This window comes from Mus caroli, unplaced genomic scaffold (genome assembly GCF_978045245.1).
Source record: "Mus caroli unplaced genomic scaffold, Mus_caroli_1 scaffold_1, whole genome shotgun sequence".
NCBI classification, from domain to species: Eukaryota; Metazoa; Chordata; class Mammalia; order Rodentia; family Muridae; genus Mus; species Mus caroli.
In genome coordinates, this window is record NW_028227256.1 from 29549154 (window position 1) to 29575563 (window position 26410).

Genomic DNA, 26410 nt, shown 5'->3' on the forward strand with positions numbered 1-26410 from the left:
AAGTATGGAACAACAGGAATCTGTAGTAGCAGAGTGAAACTCTAAATGGTAGCTTGGGGGAATACTGAAAATATCTGCAGGGAAACCAGCTCAAAGCAGCATGGAGCCATTTGCAATTACTAAGTGTGTCTTAGTGTATTACAGTTTCTCCAAATTAAAATTGTTCAAATTGCTACAGAACACTCTCTGGGGTTCAGGCACAGATCCTTTGTAGCCTCAAATGTTTAGAGTTACAGAAGGAAAAAAATCAGAAGTTAATTACAATTAACACAGTGAATGTTTTTATAAAGCAAATGGCAGCAGCCGAGGTTCAGGCACCCTGCTTTGTTCAACAAGATGAACAGCAGGATGTGACTAGGATAGACAGCAGGATGTGATAATGCAATGAAAGAAACCTGGCCATCATGTGTAACTGGTTGATATGACAGTTCTAATTTATTTCATTATAATAACCTGATTGTCCTTGGAGACATACGAGCTAGTCTGGCTCTCATGTATTATATACAAGGCTCACATAAGTTTGGAAACTTATATAAGTTTATGGAAGTTATATAAGTTATATGCAAATTTATATAAGATATAAACTCAGAACATTTCTCATGCCATTAAGACTCACCCACTGTCCCATGGAAGAAGTTGTAGGATGTTCCCTTGGATTATTAGAGGGAGGAAGGGTCAGGCTGTTTGGGGGAGCTTTACAGCTTTATATACCTGCCGCCCTTCTGCAGAAAAGCAAGGACAGTACTCACCAGGATGAAGACATGTCAGTGGACACAACCAGATGGAAACAAGAGAAAAGTTAGTCCCTGAAGCCCCAAGACAAACCAAAACCACAAAATAAAAAAGGGAAAACAGTTCCTTGAGTCATACAGGAACTCATGACCTAAAATACCTAAATTCCATAGTCTGGATTATTTTTTTTCTACCTGAAATGACAGAGTAGTATGAAATCAAACATAAATCATATTATGAAAACATTTTATTTATATATACATATATTTATATATAAACATGTAAGATACACACACATATACATGTATATATACATATATATGTGTGTGTGTGTATATATATATATATATATATATATATATATATATATATATATCAGATATGCTTGCTAGATTATTTACCAACTCTTCAAATAATTGGAAGTAAATGCAGAGGGATTCTCTGGAGATGGGGTGTGGAAATTCTCCTAGTTTTGAATGGCAACCTTTCAGGAAGTGTTTTTTAACAGGATGCTTCTCCCATGAGCAGTAGAAATCTAAGCTGGGTTCCACTGCCAACATCCTATCTACTGTCAAGGACTCAAGTCAATTTTGGCCCCTAAATATCTGAACATTCTTCTGTCTGACGCCACCTAATGCAAGTGGTGAAATGCTCATGGCATACTTTGAGTCAATCCTTGTGCATTCTATTTACATATGTTCTGAAGATCTTCATGGACTTCTTCATAAAATGAGGTTTCCATTGGCACACTGATAATCCCATGATGAGTGAGAACTCACTAAAACAACAAATTTGAGCTCTTAACAAAGTATTTTAAATAAAAACAGTATTAGTAATTTAAAAAGTCTTGTGCCCACTAATGTTTTACAACCTTGGCTTAAATAGAATCAATCTGCTAGCATTTGAGAATCTTTCCAGTAATTTCAAGTCTTTATTTTAGTATTTAGGTAGTTTTACCTTCGGTTTATTAATGTAACCAAAGCCATTCAGCTTGATAACAAATGATTTGTTAACCACTTTTAAATTAAGTTTACATTAAATCACATGTAAATGCTCTTTTTTAATTCAATGAAAGAAATTAATGTTTCCAATATACATTTTTTAAATACTGTATTTCTTTGGTTGTTCATTTAAAATCGCCTGGGCTAGTGATTTCAAAACCACAGACACCCTTGGAAAGACACCCTTCATAGCATTCTTTATGAGTTCATGCAACATAAACATATTCAGAGTTTGGTTCTGTTTGGTTATAAGGGGAATACAGTGAATAAGAATTTTGAGTGGGAAAAATATTTCAAATTCTGATGCGATGATACCTGTTGCTAAAAGTGTTGTTTGCCACTCCTGCTAGCTCTTTGGGAAGGCTTATTTCTTATTATAGAAAAACTTAAGTAAATGTGTGGGAACATGCAATTGTATGGCAATTTAAAATTAATTACACATAGATTTATAACTTGTATAAAGGTAGAACATTAAGTATAATAGCAGTAAGCACGATGCAATTTTGTTTTGGGTACACATGCCAAACACAAAACCAGAAATTTATATAAACACTAATATTAAACACCTGTAATTTTTACAAAAAAAAAAATGGAGCAAAGAAAGTAGCCCCATTCTATTGAGAAGACATTAATTTCATACTGCTAATTAGAAACATTTTAAAACATGGGAATATGGGGGGGGAAGCTTTCTGCCCCACAAGTTTTTATTTTTACTTTTTTTGTTTGAGAATTTATACTATTAACAATTACATGGAAAGGAGTAGGAGAAATTGTTCAGTGGTTAAGAATATTTGCTGCTATTACCAAGGATCTGAGTTTGGATTCAGGTGCCCAATGTGGGAGCAGGGTCTGTACAACCTCTGCTAACTCCAGCTCCAAGGGATCTGGTGCCCTTTTCTGGCCCCCGTGGAAGCCTGTGCATCTGAGGCATTCACTTGCATGCACACACACACACACACACACACACATACACACACTTCTATACAGTAAAAAAATTGTATATAGTTATAACTTAGAAGAAACTTGGAAACCTCAAATTTCTATTTACCTAATTTCTATTATGTAGCAATAAAATGAATACATTTTTAACACATGGGAGTGTTTTCTTTTACTTTGAAATGCATTTTTACTTTGATATTTTCCCAAACTTAATTATTCTTCTAAAATTTCTTACTCCATCCCTGAAAGATGCAGAAGAAAGCATCACACGATAGTCACCAAGCATGACTATAGCCTTTTGTAGAGCAAATGCTTCCATTTATAGTCTACTTTCCCTTTGACATTATGAGAAAATTCTCCCATGATAAAATGAGCACAAAAGTCACTGCAGGGTTTTTGTTCCTCAGTCACAGACCGGAACTCCATTAAAGAGTGAGGATCAGTTTCAAAACAGAAATGATTTTATGAGCCAAACAATCATATTTTATGTGCATGAATGAAGGAAGGAACTAACCCTTCAAGAATACATTTTTTTTAATCCCTGCTGCCAGGGTAATATTTCTCTGATGATTTTGGTGTCCAGATGAGTAGCTGAGTTAACAAACAGTGGTGTCATTGGCTGACTGGCACTCATCTTCTTCATCTAGCTTGGAGATGAATTTCCTGGCTCCTTATGCAGAATATATAAATTGGCTCTTGAAAGATTGTTTACCGTGGGAGAGAAAAGGTCACTATACTTAGTATGCATTTTATATCTGGGTCTTCTGTACTTGGTAAAGAGAGGAACTGGGAGAAAATGAAATGCCTGATTCATGCACACTTACATCTTATGAGGTTTCGGTTTACATTTACAGAGAGGGGGAAGGGAGGGAAGGGAAGGGCAGGGGAGGGGAGGAGGGGAAAAGAAGAGAGAGGAGAAGAGGAGAGGGAAGAGGGGAGGGTAGTAGAGGAGAGGAAAGTATAGAGGAAGGGAAAAGAGGAGAGAGAGAAAAAGAGCAAACATTCTCTTAAACTTTATTAATCAATTACATATCAATAATATCTTATGTTTCTGATTCACTCTGTCTCCCACTTCACAGTAGTATATGGGATATGATGAAATGTTCATTTAGTTGTAAGAGAGACTTGTAGACAAATGGCTTCTTTGCTCATAATCTTTCTTGAGAGAGATTCCTCACTAGATGCAAGTTTCCTGCCATCTTCATGTCTCTTACAAATGAGGATAGGCACCCTTCCCTCCCTCACTCTGTGTCCCTCACATAGGAACACTTCATTTCCTATAATGTAACCACACAGCCTGCCTGCATGACAGTATGGTGTTCATATTCTCTATGGCTATGAGGACACTCCCTTCACAATGTCTCCTATCATCTCCTTAGTAACACGGGTCATAATAAGAGGAGAAGAAAGAAGCTCAAGTTCTCTTCTTTGGAATAAGGTTCATTAGATTATTTGCCAACTTTCATTTTAGTTTTCTATGTAAATTTATTCTAACCACAACATAGAAACCTAAAGTTTTACATATTAATGAGGTACCCTATAATGAATCAATATGTGTTCCATTGTGCAATGCTTAAATCAGAGTAAACACATGTGTCTGCTCAAATACCTTGTCTTGTGGTTTAAAACATGAAAATCCATTTTGCCAGCTTTTAGAAATACATACAAGCTTTGCCACTGACTGTAGTTACTCTCCTGAACAGTAAGACCCAAGCTTCTTGCTCCTATCTAAGTATAATGGTGTGTGTTCGTTACTTTCCCCAACTCTTTCTTAGCTCTATTCAACTCTCGGCTTCTATGAGATCAACATTTTTACATTCTACATATGATTTTCTATGCCTGTCTTATTTCACTTAACACTTAATAATTTCTAATTCTATGCATGTTGTTTCAAATGACAGGACTTCTTACCTTTTTATGGCTGAATAGTATTCTGCTATGCATATGGACTACATTTCCTTTTTCTGTTCATCAGTTGATGGCCATTTTGGTATTCCCATGTCTGGACTACTGGGAATAGAGATACAGTGAACATAGGAATACAGGTATTTCTTCTTATACCCATTTTGTTTCCTTTGGCTCTGCCTACTAGTAGGATTGCTGAACTGTATCATAATTTCACTCTTAGTCTGGGATTGACTTTAATACTTTTCCATATGGCTGTATAAATTTGCATTCCATCAAAAGGACTCAAGAGTTATTTTGCGTAATAATCATTCTTGGATTATTTCTTGGTAATAGCCTATCAGGAATTTCATTTGCATTTTCCTAATGAGATAGTGATAGTGAGATTTGTCACACATCTGCCAGATATATGAGCAATATTTATTTAAGATTTTGTTTAGTTTCTAAGTTATGTCTGGGGGGGGGGGGTGTGGGTGTATGTGGATATGTCCGTGTGAGTGCAGATATGGAAGCCTGAGGCATCATATCTCCCTGGAACTGTAGTCAGAGGTGGTTGTGAGTCACCAGACCTGGTTGCTAAAATTCCATCTTGAGTCCTCTGAAGGAGCAGTTGAGTGATTTTAACTGCTAAACCATCTCTCAAGACCCCCAAGTACAGAAAAATTTAAAAACAAATATATCTACCTTCTAAGAAACTTCTCTTTGATTCTGTAATCATTGATAACCTCTTAGTATAAAATGAATAATTAGCTATTAACTATTTGTCTAATCTTTTCATTTCTAGTAGCTACTAAAAACCATTGTCCCTGACTAGATTTGATAGTGAATGGGTACTTTTTAGAAGGGTTCCGTTTTGTTTTACGTTGCTTTTAATCATCTAAGTCTCATGATTGCTAAAAATCATGTGACAAAGCTGATGAGCAGAATGGCTGACATAAGATCTAAGTGTGTACTCCTACTTCCTAGAGATAATCTTTGGATTTTAACCTTCTTTACCTACATTACTTTTTTCTATTCCTTTGAAGTCATTTGTCATAAGTAAGTTACTAATAGATAAATATAGTCAACATCCCAGAGGGGTGGATTTGGTGTTTCTGTTTTGTGGCAGCAGTTCCTGTTTAGCACAGGCTGGTTGCCTGACACATACTTAGAGTACTGTTTTGCACCAAAGCAACAGGTTTAAATACATGGGACCTAAATTTTCAGACATGAGCTGACTTTCAGTTTGGGAGGGACTGTCATGTCTGCTCTCGACCAGCAAGAACGACACGACCACCAGTTCTTCTAACAGCAGTTTATTCAGCAAGCTTCAGTCTTCATCTTTCTCCCTCCATCTTTCTCCCCCGAACCCTGGGCCTCTCACTCTTACATACTCTCAGTCCCCATCCACTCACAGAAGGCCATGTCACCTCACCAGGCACGCGGCTTCAGCCAATCAGGGCAGCAGGGGCATGTCTCCACCAAATATGAACCTGTTTACACCACCAGCATCTTGGTGCACCTGCGCAGCTCTCACGATGATCGTGGCTTATTTTCAGGTGTATGAGGAAGTCAGGTGCAAGTCATAAGACTTAGCTGCAGTCCCGGGTGCCATCTTGGGACTGCTGCCATACCCATTCCTCACAAGGGACAAAGTAATCTAAAGCCCAGTTGCTGAGGTTAGTGTGTAAGGATGAAAGTTGTATTAACTGTCTGGGGAACAAGGAATGAACTAGAAGGTAAACAAAATTATTTTAACTTTCTCAGCTGCATTTTTGTCACAAGTCAAATAGTCATAATAACAGCCCTAGTTCCTACAGTTATAAGGTGAATTAAGAAAATTCAGGTAAATTATTTCCTCCCATATTTACTTAGTAGGCTCCCAAATTGGTTCTTTCTCATTACAACAAAGTCTAAGTGTAAAGCATCTTCATACTGTGTTTCAGGCAGGCAAATAAAAATTCATTCTATAAGAAAGGCTTAGAATACAGATTAATTTACTGCTAGAAATATTTAATATACTATTATTAATATTATTATTTTAATAATATTAATATTCATCTAGTTTATTTCTTGGATCACAGCTGTTTGAAATTGGTTCTAATGCTTTATCTTAACTCGGCTCCCAAAACTGCGTTCCAGACCTGAGAGTCCCTGCCCCCAGATGACTTTGATTGGTAATAAAGAATTGGCATATAGCCAATAACTGGACAGGGACATGGATAATGAACTTTTAGATTGCTCAGGCAAGGGATATAGGGAGAGAGGGAAAAGGAGAGAATCCTCATGACTTGTATGGAGAGAGATCAGATTTAAGAGCTGCAGGAGAGAGACAATCCAACAATGTAGGTGGAAAGGAAATGCAGTCCTATGGTGAGGGGCTGCCCAGAAGATAAGATATAGATTTAGAAGGGGCAGGAAGATAAGATATAGATTTAGAAGGTATTAAGCCAGGAATACCAGAGAGAAGTGTGTGCTAGCCACAAGGAGGTTCAGAAGTGCCCAACCATTGAGCTAGTCCAGGCATATCAAAATCAGCTGGCGCACATGTGTGTGTGTATGTGTGTGTGTGTGTGTGTGTGTGTGTGTGTGTGTGTGTTTCATTTGTTAATCCAGAGAGGTCTTGGGCAGGTGCAGTGTGTGTGCAACCCACTGGGAACCTAAGTGGATTAACTATTCACTGCTAAACACACTAATGAAATGTTTATTTTCATATTTATTCTTTAGTATCATATGTTAAATAAATAATGGGAAATATAAGATATTTACATCCTTAAAAGTTATAAAATGATATATAAACATATATCAATATGTTATACATGCCAAAATAAATGTAATTCCAGGAGTAATTTGGTATAATTGTTACATTAATAATGTAAAGAAAATGGCAGTTAAACTAATGGATCACATAACACATTGTTGTTTCTGTGTATATAAAGAACTTCACTTATTTTATCAATACTTTTATGTATGGCACAGATAGTACCAGTTGAAAGTATTTACTTTTCCACAAAAACCCATAAATTTAAGGTATTATTATACCTGACTCCTGGCTTCCTGTTCCCAGAAAGAACCTACATAAAGCTATGTACGCAGCCTTCTATATACAAGTATGTAATAAATAATCAAGCAACATGAACTTTAATAAAAATGAAAGTGTACTAGGAAATTGTGTGTCTCAAACAATAATCATGATCAGTTCTTACTGAAGACATGCTTTCTTTGTATTGGTGTGACTACATATATTCTTGCAAACTAAGATCCAATTTTCAGCTGTTCTCGCTTACTCTATTCAATAATACACACAACTGAAATGTGCATTACCTTTTATTATGGTTAAGATACTCAAGTGAAAGTAAACACAGAAATAAAGAACAAACAAAATTTGGAGAGAAATGTAATAAGGGTCCATTACAAGTGCAAGAGCAAGAGAAAGAAGAATGGAGTTTCTCCCCCATCTCTAGAGCAAGTGATGTCTCAAGTCTTTATCACATGTATCTTGTCATTAAAGACCATACATATCTGAATTTCTCGTGTTAGCTCCACTGGCCTTATACTCCTGCCCATTAAGAGCTTATATGTAGCTGGAGATCCCAGCACAGGACAATTATTTACCACCATTTTCTTAGATCATTGGGCGCTTTTTTTTTTTTTGTGATATTTTAAGAACTTTAAAACTTTTCTAGGTATACAATATTGAGTAAACAAAAAGGTGCCAGCTTCTTACAGCTTTGATAATTAAACTTAGATTTTATAAAATTAATATGAATGAAATGCTATCATCTAGACCTGCAGAGATAGCACAGTAGCTAATAGCACTGGCTGCTCTTGCAGAGAACTTGAGTTTGTTTCTGAAAACCATCTGTAACTGCCATCTCAAGAGATCCAGTGCCTCTTCAAGCCTCCATGGTCATTGGCAGGCATGCATGGTGTGCAGACATACTTAAGCAAAACATTTACATACACACAAACAATTATTTTAAGAAACAAGTATAGAATCTATGAAGACTGGTTCTATAGTTACCTTACCACATTTTTAATAATACCACTGATATTTTTGAGTGATAGTATCCATCCATTTATGTTTCAGACCCCTAGAACTTGGTAGAGTGCATAGTTACTACAAGCTTTGACTCTAAGAAAGTTTTTAATAAGAATTATTTGCTTATTTAATGCATTTATATTATTTAAAAAGGTTACTTTTCTTTTATTAACATTTTCTTCTCTCAAATATAATATTGCAACATCCTTACCACACTTTCCCCTCCTGTCTCTCCTCCCAAACACTCCCCCTACCTCCATCTTCCCAAGATCCACTCCTTCTCCATTTCCCTTCAGAAAAAGTAAGTCCTGCCAGGGATATCAACCAAACATGGCATATCTAGTTGCAATAAGGATAGATGCCTTCTGGGTTTGGTGACGGTATATGGAATGGATTCCCAGATGGGGCAGTTCTGGATGGTCTTTCCTTCATTCTCTGCTCCACACTTTGTCTCTGTATCTTCTTCCATGGGTATTTTGTTCCCCCTTCTAAGAAGGACTGACATATCCATACTTGTGAATTGTATCTTGGGTATTCTGAGCTTCTGGGCTAATATCCACTTATCAATGTGTGTATACCATGAGTGTTCTTTTGTGATTGGGTAACCTCACTCAGGATGATATTTTCTAGTTCCATCCATTTGCCTAAGAATTTCATGAACTCAATGTTTTTAATGGCTGAGTAGTATTCCATTATGTAAATTTGCCACATTTTCTGTATCCGTTACTCTGTTGAGGGACATCTGGGTTCTTTCCAGCTTCTGGCTACTATAAATATGACTGCTATAAACATAGTGGAGCATGTGTCCTTATTACATGTTGGAGCATCTTCTGTGTATATGCCCAGGAGTGGTATTGCTGGGTTTTACTATGTCCAATTTTCTGAGGAACCACCATAACGATTTCCAGAGTGGTTGTACCAGCTTGCAATCTCAACAGCAATAGAGAAGTGTTCCTCTTTCTCCACATCCTTGCCAGCATCTGCTGTGACCTGAGATTTTATCTTAGCCATTCTGACAGGTGTGAGGTGGCATCTCAGGGTTGTTTTGATTTGCACTTCCCTGATGATTAAGAACGTTGAATATTTCTTTAAGTACCTCTCAGCCATTTGGTATTCCTCAGTTGAGAATTCTTTGTTTAGCTCTGTACCTCATTTTTCATAGTGTGATTTGGTTCTCTGGAGTCTAATTTCTTGAGTTCTTTGATTATATTATATTAATATCTTTGGATATAATCCCTCTGTTGGATGTAGGGTTGGTAAAATCTATTCCCAATATGTTGGTTGCTATTTTGTCTTGTGAACAGTGTCCTTTGCCTTAAGAAAATTTGTAATTTTATGAGGTCCCATTTGTCATAGTCACCAAACCCAAACACTATTGTGGATGCCCACAAGTGCTTGGTGACAAGAGCCTGATATAGCTGTCTCCTGAGAGGCTCCATCAGTTCCTGACATATTCAGAGGTGGATGCTATCAGCCAACCATTGGACTGAGCACAAGGTCCCCAATGGAGGACCTAGAGAAAAGACTGAAGGAGCTGAAGGAGCTTGTAGCCCCATAGGAGGAATAACCATATGAACCAACCAGTACCTCCAAACCTCCCAACAACTAAACCACCAACCAAAGAGTACACATGGAGGGACCCATGGCTCCAACTGCATATGTAGCAGAGTGTTGCCTTTTTTGGACATCAATGGGAGAAGAGGGCCCTTGGTCCTTATTGAAATGTAAATAAAGAAAATATCTAATAAAAAAAGAATAGATGCCTTCTCTTATATTAAGGATGAATGAGACAACCCTGTAGGAGGTAAAGGATTCCAAAAAGAGTAACATCAAAAAGTCAGAGATAGTCTGTTTCCACTATTAGGAGTCCCACAAGATGACCAAGCTACACAACCATAACATATATTCAGAGGACCTAGACCCATGTAGACTCTCAATTGTCAATTCAATCTCTGTGAGCTCCTGTGTGCCCTGTTTAATTTATTCTGTTTTGTTGTTGTTGTCGTTGTTGTTGTTGTTGGTGGTGGTGGTGGTGGTGGTGGTGGTGGTGTGTGTGTATGTGTGTGTGTGTGTGTGTGTGTGTGTGTGTGATGTCCTGGATGTCTCTGGCTCCTAGAATCCTAAAATGTTATTTTAGAAGGTTAATTTCTATGAAATAAAATCATATGATGAGTTGACTTGGTACCAATTCTCTGGTCTTTAACACTAATGTCTTTGAATACATTGATATTTAAAGGACTCTCAGAATTGGCAGTTTTCTACCAATAACTATATAATTTCAACACGATCACTCCAGGAAACAATAGAAAATGAGGGTCACTTATTAAAGTGTGTTCTCATAAAATTCTACAGCTGAAATATTTTCCGTGGAGGCTGAATTATTTGCTAAGCTGACTACATCCTTAGCTATCACATACTGAAGAGTTCCATCAAAGGTTACATTTCTGTTTAAATATCTCCAAGAAACATTCAGAAATAACAGCCAAACATCACCTTCCTCATTGCAAGAGAAAGTGTCTCCTAGGAAAATATATAGCCTTTAAAATCTAAGCTAGGATACTAATTGAGCCTGATAAAAGGCAGTTATCAAATGAATACAAAATAGATAACTTAGTGCTTTGCCTCTAACTTTTTTATGTCTTATATTTTGTATGTGGTGTCTATGACATGGGCAAATTATCATATTTATTTGTATATAAAATGCTAATGTTTATGTGGCATTACATTTACGTGTATATATTTACAAATGTAGGGCTTAATACTTACAAATACTCCTAAGATAATGCAGAGTGTCTTAGTTGTTGTTTGTGAACAACCTACACATATGGGTAGAGGAAATCTCAACTGAGGAACTGCTTCCATTACAATAGCCTGTGGATAAGATTGTGGGGCATTTACTTGACCATTGGCTAATGTGGAGTGGCCATATCACTATGGACACTACTGCCACTGGTTAATATAAGAAAACAGGCTGATCAAGCCACAGAGAGCAAGCCAGTAAGCAGAATTCCTCTATGGCCTCTGCCTCAGTTCTTGCCTCCAGGTTCCTGACTAAAGTTCCTGCTCTGGCTTCCCACCATGATGGACTATAAACCATAACCTGAAATAAATCCTTTTCCCACCAAGTTGCTTTCTCATGGCATTTATCTCAGCAGAAACAAGCAAAGGCATTTAAAAAGAGCAAATTGTCTCCAATGGAAAACATAGTATATATTTTAAATTGTATTTGAATCATTTATTTATTTGAGGATGAAGGATGATGAATGCAACTCATGCATTTGGAGATAGAGGACAACTTTCAGAGGTCTGTCCTGTCCTTCCACCATGTGAGGCCAGGAGATGGAACACAGGCCATCTGACTTGATAGCAAGCACCTTTACCCACTGGTCTGCAAGACATTTTTTTTTTTTTTAAAAAGAAAAACCAAGACAAAATTAAAAGGTTAATTAAAATTAAAAGACTCATCTGATCTGCATGTTGGGACTTGATGTAAAACATCTTCTAAGATAACTAACCTTGTCATTTTTGTGAATGATTTTTGTGTTTTGCTTGTACACATTTCTGCTGTATTAGTGAGGGCAGATGCCTTGGTAACTTTCCTGTTATGAAATCAAAATATGTAAGAGTTTTGAATTTTCTCAGACTCCAGGAGAAATCTCATTTCTGCATTGGAAATAGGTTCTTGAATTTTTACTCCTTTTTACATAGCTCAGGAGAGCTATATAGCTCAGGGCCTGGTGTTGTAGGACCTCAGACATGGCTGGTTAACATAGAAGTCAGTAAATGTGCTTTTGTGACATTGGCAAATGGTGACAGAGACTCATACATTTGTAATGAGATAGCCCCATGACCTTCTCCACACCTGTAATATAGGGGGAAGACCAGCATAAATGACAGTTTCATTACTTGACCAATGTCCACAGCATATAAAAACATAAGCAAAATGTTTAAGATAGATTTTCTACAGCATATACCCACATAGAAAGATAAAACATTTTATAATGACATTTAGTAAATCTCTAATTAGGCACCATTGCCTTCTCTTCTGGGATTGATTTATTTTTTAGAAATATGATGGTATGTTACACACACACACACACACAAATATATATATATATATATATATATATATATATATATATAATTAGTTATCTGACCACCTTTCTTACACTAGGAAGGTACATTTTTATGTCCCTGAAAAACTCTGAGTGGTGATATGAAGCTGCAAATGCAGTTAATTTAATGGGCTTATCAGGTAATATATATGATTTGTAAGTCATTTTTCAAAAGATTTGCATATATAACTAATATATTTTATTCGATATTTTCTTCATTTACATTTCAAATGCTATCTCCAAAGCCCCCTCTACCCTCCCCTCGTCCTGCTCCCCAACCCACTCACTCCCACTTCCTGGCCCTGGCATTCCCTTGTACTGCTGCATATGATCTTTGCAAGACCAAGGGCCTCTCCTTTCATTGATGGCCAACTAGGCCATCCTCTGCTACATATGCAACTAAAGACACAGCTCTGGGGGGTACTAGATAGTTCATATTCTTGTTCCACCTATAGGGTTGCAGACCATTTTATCTCCTTGGGTACTTTCTCTAGCTCCTTCATTATGGGCCCTGTGTTCCATCCAATAGATGACTATAAGCATCCACTTCTGTATTTGCCAGGCACTGGCATAGCCTCTCAAGAGATAGCTTTCTCAGGGTCCTGTCAGCTAAAGCTTGCTGGCATATGCAATAGTGTCTGGGTTTAGTGATTGTTTACTGGATGGATCCCTGGGTGGTGCAGTCTCTGGATGGTCCTTTCTTCCGTTTCAGCTCTGAACTTTGTCTCTGTAACTTCCTCCATGGGTATTTTGTTCCCCATTCTAAGACGGAACGAAGTATTCACACTTTGGTCTTCCTTCTTGAGTTTCATGTGTTTTGCAAATTGTATCTTGGATATTCTAAGTCTCTGGGCTAATATCCACTTATCAGTGAGTACATATCATGTGAATTCTTTTGTGATTGGGTTACCTCACTCAGGATGATATCCTCCAGATCCATCCATTTGCCTAAGAATTTCATAAATTCATTGGTTTTAATTGCTGAGTAGTATTCCATTGTGTAAATGTACCACATTTTCTGTATCTATTCCTCTGTTGAGGGACATCTGGGTTCTTTCCAGCTTCTGGCTATTATAAATAAGGCTGCTATGAACATAGTGGAATATGTGTCCTTATTACCAGTTGGAAATCTTCTGGGTATATGCCCAGGAGAGGTATTGCTGGGTCCAATACCTCTATGTCCAATTTTCTGAGGAACCTCCAGACTGATTTTCAGAGTGGTTGTACCAGCTTGCAATCGCACCAGCAATGGAGGATGTAGGACTACAGATGACACCAAATTGTAATTGTCCAACTTGACTGACTGGAAGCTCATATGTATACTTATTATTTATCTGTAATTATCTTCAAAATAACTAGGAAAACATAATTTGAAAATAGAAATTTTAGAACCAAGCAGGCCATTAATGTATCAATGTCTATGTATTTTGAGGGAATTACATTAAGTCAAATTATTAAAGTAAAGCAATAAATTATAAAGCTGTGGATGATGATGATAGATACCTATAATCTCAGAAGCCAGAAAATGGGGTAGAATCATTACTTTAGGACCAGGAATGGCTACACTATAAAACTTTGTATCAAAAAAAAAAAAGAATACTTTTATACTTAAAAGTTAAAAACGGAGCTGGAAATATAGATACCTCAGTGGTTAAGAGCAGTGGCTGTTCTTACAGAGGACCTAGGTTCAAGTCTCAGCACCCGTGTCTTAGCTTATATCTGTGTTCTCCTGACACCAACTGCCATTAACTATGCACATGATATACACATATACATGCCCACAAAACATCCATACCTATAAGATAAAAATATTAAGAAGTACCAGTAAGATGGCTCAGTGGTTAAAGGTACTTGCTACCCAATGTGACTATCAGAATTCAATCTTAGCGGTGCACATGGTGGAAGATGAGAACCTTCTCCCACAAGTCATACTCCATACTCACAAAGTGACATCTGCATATGCACACATACAAAATAAAACTGTAATCAAAAGAATTCAAACAAAAACTTGTATTGCCGAGAAAATTGCTTTGTTATACTAGTCAAAGGATTCAAGTCTTCCAAAACTTACATAAATAGATAAGATTCTTACTTCAGACTTAAACTGAACATTATTTGTATAAAATTTCTAATTTCAATACCAGGCATTTACATGACTTCAGCCTTACTTATAAGCCAGAATTCTACTTTAAACATAAAGTTTTGGAAAAAATATTTACTAACCTAATCATAAATAAGTCATTTGCCAAATAGTCCACAAACATTGAGCCATTATTCATACTTTTCAGGTAAAAAGAGTTAACATTACTTACAGGTGTTCCAGGTGTTGTATTTCAAATAGTACACTTACAGTATTACAAGTATACACTTATAATAACAGAATGCTTATAACATAAAACACTTGAACATTTCCCAACAATTTTAGCTACAGTTAGACAATAAATTAAGGCTTGTGTTAGCATAATAAACACAAAGTTTATGCCCAATGTATGTTCTAAAATATCTTTTGCACTTTGTTAATGTACAAAAAAACAACTATAAAATATCTGTGGTAACATTCTGTATTAATTTTTACTGGAGGCAAGACTGAGGATTTATTATGTAATTTCTATCAGTATACATATGAAATGCCCAGAGAACATGCTCAAATTGTTTTGTTCCTTGGTTGTTCAATAACTTCAAAAATAAAATTATTAATTATTATATGAATTAATGTATAACAATATACAGAGTTAGACAAAGCATATTCAGTGGGACTTCATGACTTGTTTTAACATCAAATTATATGTATATAACATCAAATAATAATATACATATAGTTGAATTAAGATAAAAGTAAATTAAAATAAGTCAAATGCTCAGATAAATTGTTCCTTATTATTATGTATGCAAGGTTGCTCAACCCATCTGGAACCACCTTAGCTATTGAAAACAGGGATTTTGTGTTAGAACATCAGTGATGGGTGAATAATCTCTATTTGTGACAAAAATATGGAGATGAGATAATCAAATTCTCACAAATTCAACAGCATACATTTTAATGAAACACTGTTTAGGAAATGCCAAGTCAACTAAGAAATGAACATCCAACCCATTGTGCTAATGTCCAAAGCTCTTATTAGGAATGTCAAGTCTGGAATTACTTGGTTGTGTTCATAGTGTAAAATCAGCAGGGCACCTTAAACCTCCCTCCTGTCAGTCACCATTTCTGACCCTCTTGTTGATGGGATAAAGCAGGGGACATGAAGAAGAGGACAGCCACAGTTTTATGAAAATATATTTGCAGTAGCACTCGCACATGCTGTGTGTGGTGTGATGTTATCCTTAGTGTGCAAAAGAACATGTGTTTTCCTTTTCTCAACAAGCAGTGCCTTTCCCTCCTATGAATTAGGATGCTCAACAAGACAGAAAAAATTAATTGTGAGCCAGGAGTGGTGGCGCACACCTTTAATCCCAGCACTCAGGAGACAGAGGCAGGCAGATTTCTGAGTTCGAGGCCAGCATGGTCTACAAAGTTGAGTTTCAGGACAGCCAGGGCTACACAGAGAAACCCTGTCTCAAAAAACCAAAAAAAAAAAAACCCACCACCACCACCAACAACAACAAAAAAGAATATGTGATGATGCATCATAGGAAGCCCAGAAGTTAGCACAAATCTGGCACTGGTATCTTTTGAGGGTCAGTGCTGCCAGCAGTGAGGTGTATCCTTCTTCATCCATTTATGATTTCATTTGTGAATTCTGTTTGTAAGGTGGCTATAGAGAGGATTAAATATGAGCCTAAGCAGAAATGTTTAAAGTGGAATAGCTCTTCCCTTCAGATGGAAGCTGAGTGATATATTAAATTTTTGTCAAACAGGTGAAAAACTCCTGATTTTATTGAGCACTATAGCAACATAAGAGTAATATATTGATTCTCATTTACCCATGGCTTTCATGTCTTATATCACCTGAATTTGAAGTTATGAATTCTTGAATATCAGAGTAAAAAAAAAATCAAAATAAGTCACCAGCGAGATGAATTTTGTTGAAAGAACATGATACATGTTTGAACCACTTTTTGACAATATATGGAACAGTAGACAATAGTTCTCATGAAGAGAAATAGCATCTATCATAGCTGATAGAAATTTGCAGGACCCCTGCTTAAAGGATTATTGTGGTCATTTTTCCAAATTTTGCCTTTTTATATTAGTGGGAAGTTCAATTATTTTTTTACAAAGAGCCAGCATGGAGGCATTCAGTAAATATCTGTGCGACAGTATGACATTGAGCAGAGTAAACAGAAAGCAATAGAATAGGTCAATAAGTTCCCTCCTGAAATTCTAATTTTCTCTCAAACACAATGAGAAATGCATGTATCCATTGTAAATAGAGTGCCCATTAGTCTTAGTTTACAGTTGTTGATCTGTTGTAAATTCTGACCAATACTACATTTTCCTTTTCAAAGTTTTAATATGCATGAGAAAATAGGTTAACCTTATCTATCAACAATAATAAAAGGCTTTCAGTATTTATTACTCATTTATTAGATGCTGGCCAATTGCTAGAGACCTTCAAATGCTTTCAATAAATAATGAATTCTTTATAATAACCCAACAAGGCATCGACTAGGACATAGGGTTCAGTGGTAGATCATTTGCACAAAGCCTTGGTTTCTGTGAACAGCAATGAAAAAAAAAGGAGAACCAGTACTGAGTCAAGTGTTTTACTATTTCCATATGAGAGTTAAGGTGACAGAATTCGAGAAACTAAACCAGCATGGTGTGCCCCCACAGTGAGCAAACCTAGACCTTACAAATGGCCGAAGATTCTATTTTTTAATAATTACCAGTTTGTATAATAAATTATTTTGTTTAACATATTCAAATATTATAAGAAGTTCTACCTTGATTATCCTGAGCTCCTATAACTGTATTTTTATAAAGCCAAGTGCTCTTTAAGATACAGCAAGAATCTGATCTCAGCTGGGAAGTATTTGAATGTACTGATGTCTCTGTATCAATGAAAAAGATGTGCTGAATGATTGGTTTATGCCAGATACTGTATTTTTTATTGTCCCTGTGTTGTGCCACAACTTTGTAAAACAGTTCTGCAAGACAAAACATATGACTTTCATGAATACAAATGCATTGCTTCAGCTAGTAATCCTAAACAGGTTCACAAGTTAAAAATGAAGAATGAGGGATTACATTGGTATTGTTTCCATAGACTCTCCACCTCAAAAGCTTCTATGCTGGGCATCGGGGAGTAACTGATTTTCAGGATACCGGACACAGAATCTGAATAGAAGGAAAATTCTTAGTGGAAGAAGAACTCCCCAAAATCTCAAATCTATACTCACACTTGTCTACTGAACACTTGATAAGGACATGTTCTTCACATACTGCTTATCTTTAATTAATCTTTTCACCATATCTCAAATAAGAAATGCATTTGAACCAATGAAATTTCAACTCTTATGCTATACTTTCCTCTGAAATCTCTAAATATTGCCATAGTTTAGAAATATTTCTGATAAAATATCTTAAATGAACATAAATACCATTTATATATAATTAACATTGGTATACCATTGTGTAAGCCATGTCACAATAAAACATATGTACAGAAATGTTATCATACTGAAATGTTTTGTCATTATTTCTAACAAAAAAGTAGAAATTCATATAAGTATTCACTAAGTTCTTTGTGCTAAAGAGAGGCAAGTAAATATGACCAGGCCTATGTATGACATATGATTACAATTCATTTGCTGATATAAAATATGTGTACAAATATGGACTGTGTGCTGTCATTACAGACTAAAGGAGTTATTTTGGCCTACAGCTGAAAAGGATGGCATCACAATAGAAATGAGAGTTGGATGGATTATCAGATGCAGAGAAAAAGTAAGTGAAAAGAAACTTTGTCTTTCTTCCTTAACTAAAATTACGATGTTGACTTTAGGGCTTGAGAGATGACTCAGTGACTTAAAGTTCCATATTGTGCTTGGAGAAAACCTAAGTTCAGTTCTCATCACCCATGCCAGATTTTTCAAAACCACCTACAACTCCAGCTCCTGGTGGTACCTCATTCCTTTAGTTTCCACATGAATATACACCATCATCATCTGTTGTAAGCCGGCCCACGGCCTACAAGAACCGGATACACCTGGAAGGCAGGCTGGGGCTGAAAAAGACTTAAATGGCGAGAGATTAATGGAGACCAAGACACGATTTTACTCAGAAACTGTGCTTATAAAGGGGGAAGGCCCATCTCCCCCCCACCCCCACCCCTGCCAGTCCATTCTTGGTGTTGAGAGCCAGGCTGTAGGCGAAGTGCAGAATAGGATGTGCCTCTGGTATATCTCAGGAGCCTCTCAGCAGGTAGCAGTGTCTTGGAGAGAGCAGTGGCAGGTGACAGAACAAAAGAGCCATCTAGGTCAGAAGGTTCCACCCTAGGTAATCTCCTTCTTAGTGGCAGCAAGGTCAAAGTCTGGATCAACCTGCTTCACACACACCTACCTTTAAATAATAAAAATAAATCTTTAATGTTTTAAAAATAGAAACTTATACTAAGATTTCCAGTCTACATCTCAGATAAGATTAGATCCAAGCTAGTAGGTCAATCTAGGCTAGGTAAAAACATATCAACAAATTCCTAGTAATGCTCAAGTAATATATCTATGAAAAAGCATCAACCCAATTGGGACTTTATATATGATTATATGTTTATATTAATATCTCTAACAAATTTATTCATAGCTAGTAAACCTAATTTAGACTGCAAACTAACAATGGCAGGGTGTCTATGCTTTGGCTTACATGTTGACTTTTACGTTGTTAACATAGGGATTAGCATCTAAACTTTGTGTGCTACTTAGACATTAAATGATTAGGACAGCTCAGACACTTGATTTATCCAATCCCCCTTGTGTATGAGGCCAATTACAGTGGTCTCCTTGTAAAGATTGAGTGCTTTAGCTATAGCAGTTTCTTCTATTTGTCTTGTTGTTGTTATTTTTGTTTGCTTTTGTGTTGCTGTTGTTGTTCTGGAACCAAAGGCTTTCACAATAATCATAAGCTTATGATGCAAACTTTTAGGCTTTTTTTATTTTCCAGAAGAAAGGATGGGAAAGTCAAGGAGCTATAAACATGTTAGCTGCAGGGTGTTCTCTTCTGAGAACAGCTGGTATATTGGTGACTTTTCTATTGCTGTGACAGAGCACCATGACTGTGGCAAAGAAAGAATTCATTAGGGCTTACGGTTCCAGCAGAATATTAGAGTCTATGACACAGCAGTCAGCAAGCATGGCAGCCAGAGGAGCACCTGAGCTCATATCTTGAATTATAACAAGAAGTGGAGATAGCACACTAGAAATAGCAAGATTCTTTACATTTTCAAAGGCAAACTCCAAAGATAGACTTTCCCCAGCAAGGCCACATTTCTTCAAACTCCCAAACAGTGCTGCTAACTGGAAGCGAAGAGATCAAACACTGAAGACTGTGAAGAACATCTCATTTGAACCTACATAGCTAGTAAATCCTTTTCTGAGATCAGTCCCTCCACAGGAAGCAGCAGAGCCACCAACCCAATCCATCAATAGGACCATAGTTTACCAAGGCTTCTCAAGCTCTATCTGCTGCTCACTACTTGTTTTTGTAAGAGATGATTGGCTGATTGGCTGCTTGAGGTTTTGGTTGGGTTTGTTGAGAAAGCTTCTAAAGTCATAGTCAAAAAGATAACTTCATCTCACTCTACATATTAGTCCCAGTTAAATCAAACATCCTTAGTGATATTTTCTGTAGTGGAGAATGGTCAAATGTTCATATTCTCCTGGAGGAATCTCAGGAGTCCTTTTTGAAATAGGGAGAAAGTGATAAGAGGCAGGAACTAGAAGAAAGAATACAGATGGAGAAAGGCCATGATGATCTGATGAGAGAACGCTTTGATTTATCATTCATACAGTATGTGTAAGGCACAGAAAATGGATTCCAACTGAGACAATTTTAATTCATAGTTCTTTGGAATTAGGAAATGAGCAAGTAGGACCTCAAAGAAGGAGCCTAGGCAGAACCTATTGTCACAGCACTAGGGCACTGGAAACCTCAACTTAAGGCCACTTGAGGTCCTGGCTAGTTCTCTCCATTGGTTTGGATCCATTTGACTGGGATCTAAAATAGAAAGTCTACTTTAAAAAGTAGCCAATCACCCTAAAGTATTATTCCATAAGCTCTCAAGACATGTGAAACTAAGGAATGAATGAAACTTCACAACTTCAAAAAGCTCAACAGAATGTATTTAAGTTAGCTGCCAAGTAGACTAGCTCAAAGCTTAGCACTCCAGGTCTCTGAAATGGCTGGCACTGTATCATCCTCCTTTCTTCCCAACCTCATCCTACACAGGAATCATCATCATCAGAGCAAAACACTTGGAGAAAAACATGTTTGTACAATCCTTTACGAGTAGTGATTAAACAAGGTCATAGCTAAAACAGGTCATTCACATTGGGTCACATGAAACAGTTGAGAACACAATGAATTTCTGTATTAAGGATACATCCTTTGTGTGATAGCTCTTGTTAGTCACCAACTTGTTAGTTGTTAGGTGTGACCCTGACATACCTGGGAATCTCAATTAAGGAATTGCCTCCTTCAGATAGGTCTGTGACCATGTCTGTGGGACATTTTCTTGATAACTAATAGATGTAAGAGGAAAGGGAACAGCAAACTTGTTGTAAATCCTATCCCTGGGTAAATTGCCCTGGAGTGTGTAAGAAAGATAGCTGAGCAAGCTAAACATGTGTCTCTATAATTAGGAATATTGCTGGATGACTAAATATATAAACAAGGCACTGCTTAGGAGAAATTGTGTTTGGTTAGATTGCTTTGGTACAAATCTTTCACTGACTGTCAGCTAACAGTGAATAGAAGACCTCTGCCTCAGCCTCTCCTTCCTTGAAATAATAATAAAACAATATGCCCCTTTATGATTCTTTTCCTGCTGAAAATACATATTTAATAAGCTATGATTCTTTTGCCCTTTTAGAATGTTCCTGGAACAAAGAAAGTGCTTGGTAGTGTGATCTGGCCTACAAGCAGCAGATTAGACTGTTTAACTAACTTTGGAGTCCTCTAAAGATTGCCCAGTATCAGTGTAATTTTCCAGGCTGAGCTTTTCTATCTAGAAACCAATTCCCCCTTTTCACAAGTTTTGTAGAAATCCGTGATAAAAGCCCATCAAAACAGTTTGAAATACATAAAGCACTGTGTCAATGAAAGGTACAGTAATTATCCTAAAGGCATCGTCTGAGGTTCTGCTTATACTGCATTTTTTCCATGAGCATCAGATTTTTCTCCAGGCAGTTACTATTGCTACAGAAATAAACACAGATGGTGCCCAAACTTCCTACTGACTCCTTCTAGGCAATAGCATTTATCAAAATACTGCAGGTCAGTATAAAGATTCAGAGAGAACCCCCCATCTCAGTGCCATGCAACATGGTAATGTAGGCAAATAAGCCTTTGTTGACAAAGTCAAGGGGTTTCTGATTAATCAAATATGGTGGTAGCATAAACAGAAATTCTTGCACACAGGTTAAGTTTGGGGGAAAAAAAGCAGCAATTTCTTTGAGAAGAAAAAGGCCACTTAGTCTTTTCTGGTGAGCATTTCTAGACAGATTGAAACCAGTTTCCTTGCGCATTTGTGGATTCATGGTATATACACACATCACTGTTCCCTCCTGGCCTGCCCAAGCAAAGCAAAGGGAGAGGAGATTTGTCTTGCACATACTTACGTTATAGGCAGACCTTCTAAGAGTGTAGGCTTCCTTTTCAAGATATCCACAGCTCAACTCTCTTCACTGGGTTTTGCAGTTTCTAGGTCTGTTTGCCCTTGAACTCAGTCTTTGCACTTCTTCTGGCTCAATAAGGAGGAAGCTATTCTCTGGGGCTCCTTTGCTGCAATGCAGTCCCATCTAGTACAGCTGGCTTCTGCAAGTGGAGTCTCTGGAGACTAGAGATGAACAGGCAGAAGACAGAACATTTCTCTGAGCTGACTTCTGTCTCCTTCCCACTCCTTCAGCATCTTCATCTCCTACCTCTTCCCTCTCAAGCTTACCTAGACTCTGGTTCCCACCACACAGCATCCAGCTCCCCATGCTGTGATAGCCCTTTCCTGTTCTTCCCTAGTTTAGTTTTGTTATGGTTTACTCCAGGTACTAATTTCTGGTTTATCCTATTTTATTTTTTTCTACTTCACAGCTTTTCTCTTGGCAATTATCAATTTCTTATTTTTCTCAGTACCTGAATTACAGTCCCATTCAAAGATTCCAAGTGAATCTTCATTGTGCGAGATTCCAGGTTGGACATGGGCCACCTGCTTTTACTAAATTCCTGGGAAAGAAAGACTGTTGGCAGCAGTCTCTGTCCTGTCATGACTACTCCAACTTTGGAGACACTTCCAGGTCAGGATCTCCTGCACTGTGTTCCCTTTAGCAATTCTTTGTTCAGTGACTGTGCCACCTGAGCACTGCCAGTGCTGTCTCAGAGGTGGGGCCAGAAAATACTGCCTTAGTTTCTGCTAACTGTAACGACAGAACACACCTAACTATTGCCTTTGATTGCTAACCTAGCCTCTTCCTCTTTTACACAGAGCAGCCCCCATATATGAAACTGATGGAGCTGATTTCTCCTATCAAAAGTTAGTGTTTCCCCTAGTAAATCACAAAGGACAACAAGGTTCCTAGACTTCCCTACAGGCAAACAGCAGAGCTAGAACATATAGTATGATAGTTTCTATTCTAATAATCTACTTCTTGTACTTCTTCCCAATGAAAAAAAAAAAAGCAGACCACAAAACATGTCTATTTCCAAAAGGTTTAATTTGTAGTTATTCTTCTGTCTTAAAGCCCAAGTGTCAGACTATTGGTCTGCAACCCTGGGCATTCTTAAGCCTTCTTGGGGCATTGAACCTATACCAATGCCAAGTTTCTAAAAATAGCCTTGGGTGGGGTTTCTCACGCTCCTTTGACACACACCATACCATTTCTCTGCTTTGCTTTCTCAAAGGGCTCTTTCCCTCCCAGTCTCTCCTGTTAGGTTATACAAACTCCCGCACTCCATGAAACATGTTGCTTGCAACTCTTACTTGTGTCTCAGGGGTGCATTATTTACAACGGAATGCTCCCCTTTCCTGTCAGATTTTAGGGTCCAAAATAAAATGTCTGCCTTGAATTCCTACATCTACTGCCCAGAAACATCCCTGACATATGGGTGTTATTTGAAACACAGTTTGCTGAGCTACTAAAACAGTACTGTAAGCTCTGGGGCCTCACATACTAGGTCAAAATTAGTAGGAGCTCTTGGCAAGAAAGCGGTGTGTTGTTCAAGGTTCATAATTGTAAGACATATTTTACCAACAAACAGGTTATTGTTCTAACACCCAGTGTTTTCTCTCTGCTCATAAAGATACGTATATTTTTGTTGAACAGCAGTGAAACAGGAAAGAAATGAAAGTTCTTTAACAAATTTAGATGAAAATTCTCAAGTCTGTTCTTGGTTGTGTTCTCTTCCAGCAGCAGCTGCATTCTCTCTCTGAGGCTGTTGACGGAATCTAAGACTTCATTACCATGTCCATCCAAATATGTTCTCGCTGCCTCTGCCATCATTAAGTAAATGCTGAGCCTCTAACTCATTTCCTTCCAGGGGAAGAACTCAGCCATGCTCTGCTTATTCAGTCATAACAGCTGTCTCTGCTCACAGTGGTCCATTGCCTCCAGTACCATTTCTTAAGCATCTGTTTACTCTCTGCAATTAGACTTGGAGCTTCACAGACAGGTGTCTGGGTTTTGTTCTTTTACTCTCCACAGAATAGGCTTGTGAACTGAATGTCTTTTAGATTTTATTACCAGCTGTGCTGGTGTTTTTAGTTCTTTGTCAAATAAACACACTGCATAGTCACACTGTAGATAGATCCATTATAAATGGATATTTGGTCTGCTCCACAGAACGCAGGTCGGGTGGTTTCTTCTCCAGATAGTCTGTGATCTAGGTCTGGTAGAGCAGGAACTGCAGAGATGTTGCCTTTTGTGCCTTATGACTTTAATCCCAGAAATCAGGATGCAGGGGTAGGCAGGTCTGCATGAGTGAGTCTGAGGACACTATCCCAGTCTGGACTGCTATCCCAGTCTGGGGATAGCAACTTCCAGGATAGCCTGGGCTCCATAGAAAGATCGTGTCTCAAAACAATCAAAAACAAAAATAGTAATAATGAAATAAGGGGTATCCTTAAATTGCTCTCCCCAGGGACTCACCATTATCTTTTTAGAACTTTCATCACTGATAAGTAGGTGTCATAGGTCCTATTCCTTTTCTTCACAATGCATAACTATATTATGTGTATATGTTTTATAGCTGTATATATAATAAGCATACAAGAAAATGTACAATTTCAATCATAAATATGTAAAATAGTATACATAAATTATGCATTTTCATAAGTAACATTTTAAAATACATCCATATGTGCATTTGTATAAAAGTGAGTTGTATGTTCAATTTGTTTCCCTCAACAGTTTTTCTGTACCTAAGTTTCTGTCACCAGTAAACAACATTCCTAACACAAAACCCGGCACATAGCAGGTATCCGTAAATACTCATTGAATAAGTGAATCCGTGGGAGTCAACAGCTCTTTTGAATCCTTAATTATTTCAACTCTCAAATGGTCTTGAGCAGAAAAAAAAAAGTATAGAAAGCAGAAAACCGGGAGCACTAAAAAAATTGCTTTTGTCTCTTATAAAACTTCACGGGTTTATGATCTGCCTCCTCCCAGGAAAGGCTCCTACTCTTATCGGTTTGTTTTCACCTTGACATGAGAAAGAAAAAGGTTGAAAAAAAAATCTCTGCTGTTCACTGCTGTGGCAGCCTAGTCCTAAAGATGCCACAGGCAGTTCAGTAAAACACCTGTCAGTGAAAGCCTGCGGTCCAACCAGAGAGGTGAAAACCTAAATGGGCACTTTCCCACATTCTGCTGCAGCATCGTGCTTCTTCCCAGCAAGAATATCTTCAAAAACACAGAGCACAGATGAGTGTTCACTCAGTTATCATAAATCAAATCTATTTAGAACAGAGGAAGAACACAACATAGCTGCAAGAGCAGGACGTGGAGCATGTCGGGAAGCAGGCCACCTTGGTCTCCAGTTGAAGATCGCAAACAAGTTATGAACCCCTGCTTTTCTTCACTACCCCTCTTCCTTCCTAAGTGGAGATCATAAAAGAATCTAATTCATTTCATCCTGAAATTAAATAATATAGAATGCACAAAACGTTCGGAATAAAGTCTAGCAAATTTAGTTGCTCATTAGTCATTTTTTAATAATTACTTTTGCTGCCATCCAAAAATTAAGATGGGATTGCTAATACATGATGAATAAAAGTTCAACAAGATAGAGTAAGGTGTGGATGGGGAATGAGAAATGCACATTAGAAATAGCAAGTGTTGAAAGGCAGCATGGCCAAAGGTGTCAGAGAGACATAAAACAGCACAGCACAAAGCCAGGGTTATCGCTTTGTTCTCTTCAGTTCTTAAACCAATAGAAACTATGACTTCGTATATCTGTCAAGTATCTAACAAAGACTACTCTTACACCATTCCCTGTCGTCTCAACAGTTTGGAGAACAGTAACTCACCGTCTGCTCCATATTCAGCTCAGCATT

General features: G+C 37.4%; 1 protein-coding gene across 1 annotated transcript in view; it reads left to right on the forward strand.

The window, feature by feature from the left end:
- The window catches only part of Khdrbs2 (KH RNA binding domain containing, signal transduction associated 2), a 488795-nt gene that overhangs the window by 451648 nt on the left and 10737 nt on the right, over positions 1-26410 (forward strand). Inside the window, exons 11-12 of the transcript XR_015046810.1 lie at positions 4574-4717; positions 18516-18603. The gene's annotated coding sequence lies outside the window, so the exon portion shown is untranslated. The remainder of the gene's footprint in view (positions 1-4573; positions 4718-18515; positions 18604-26410) is intronic.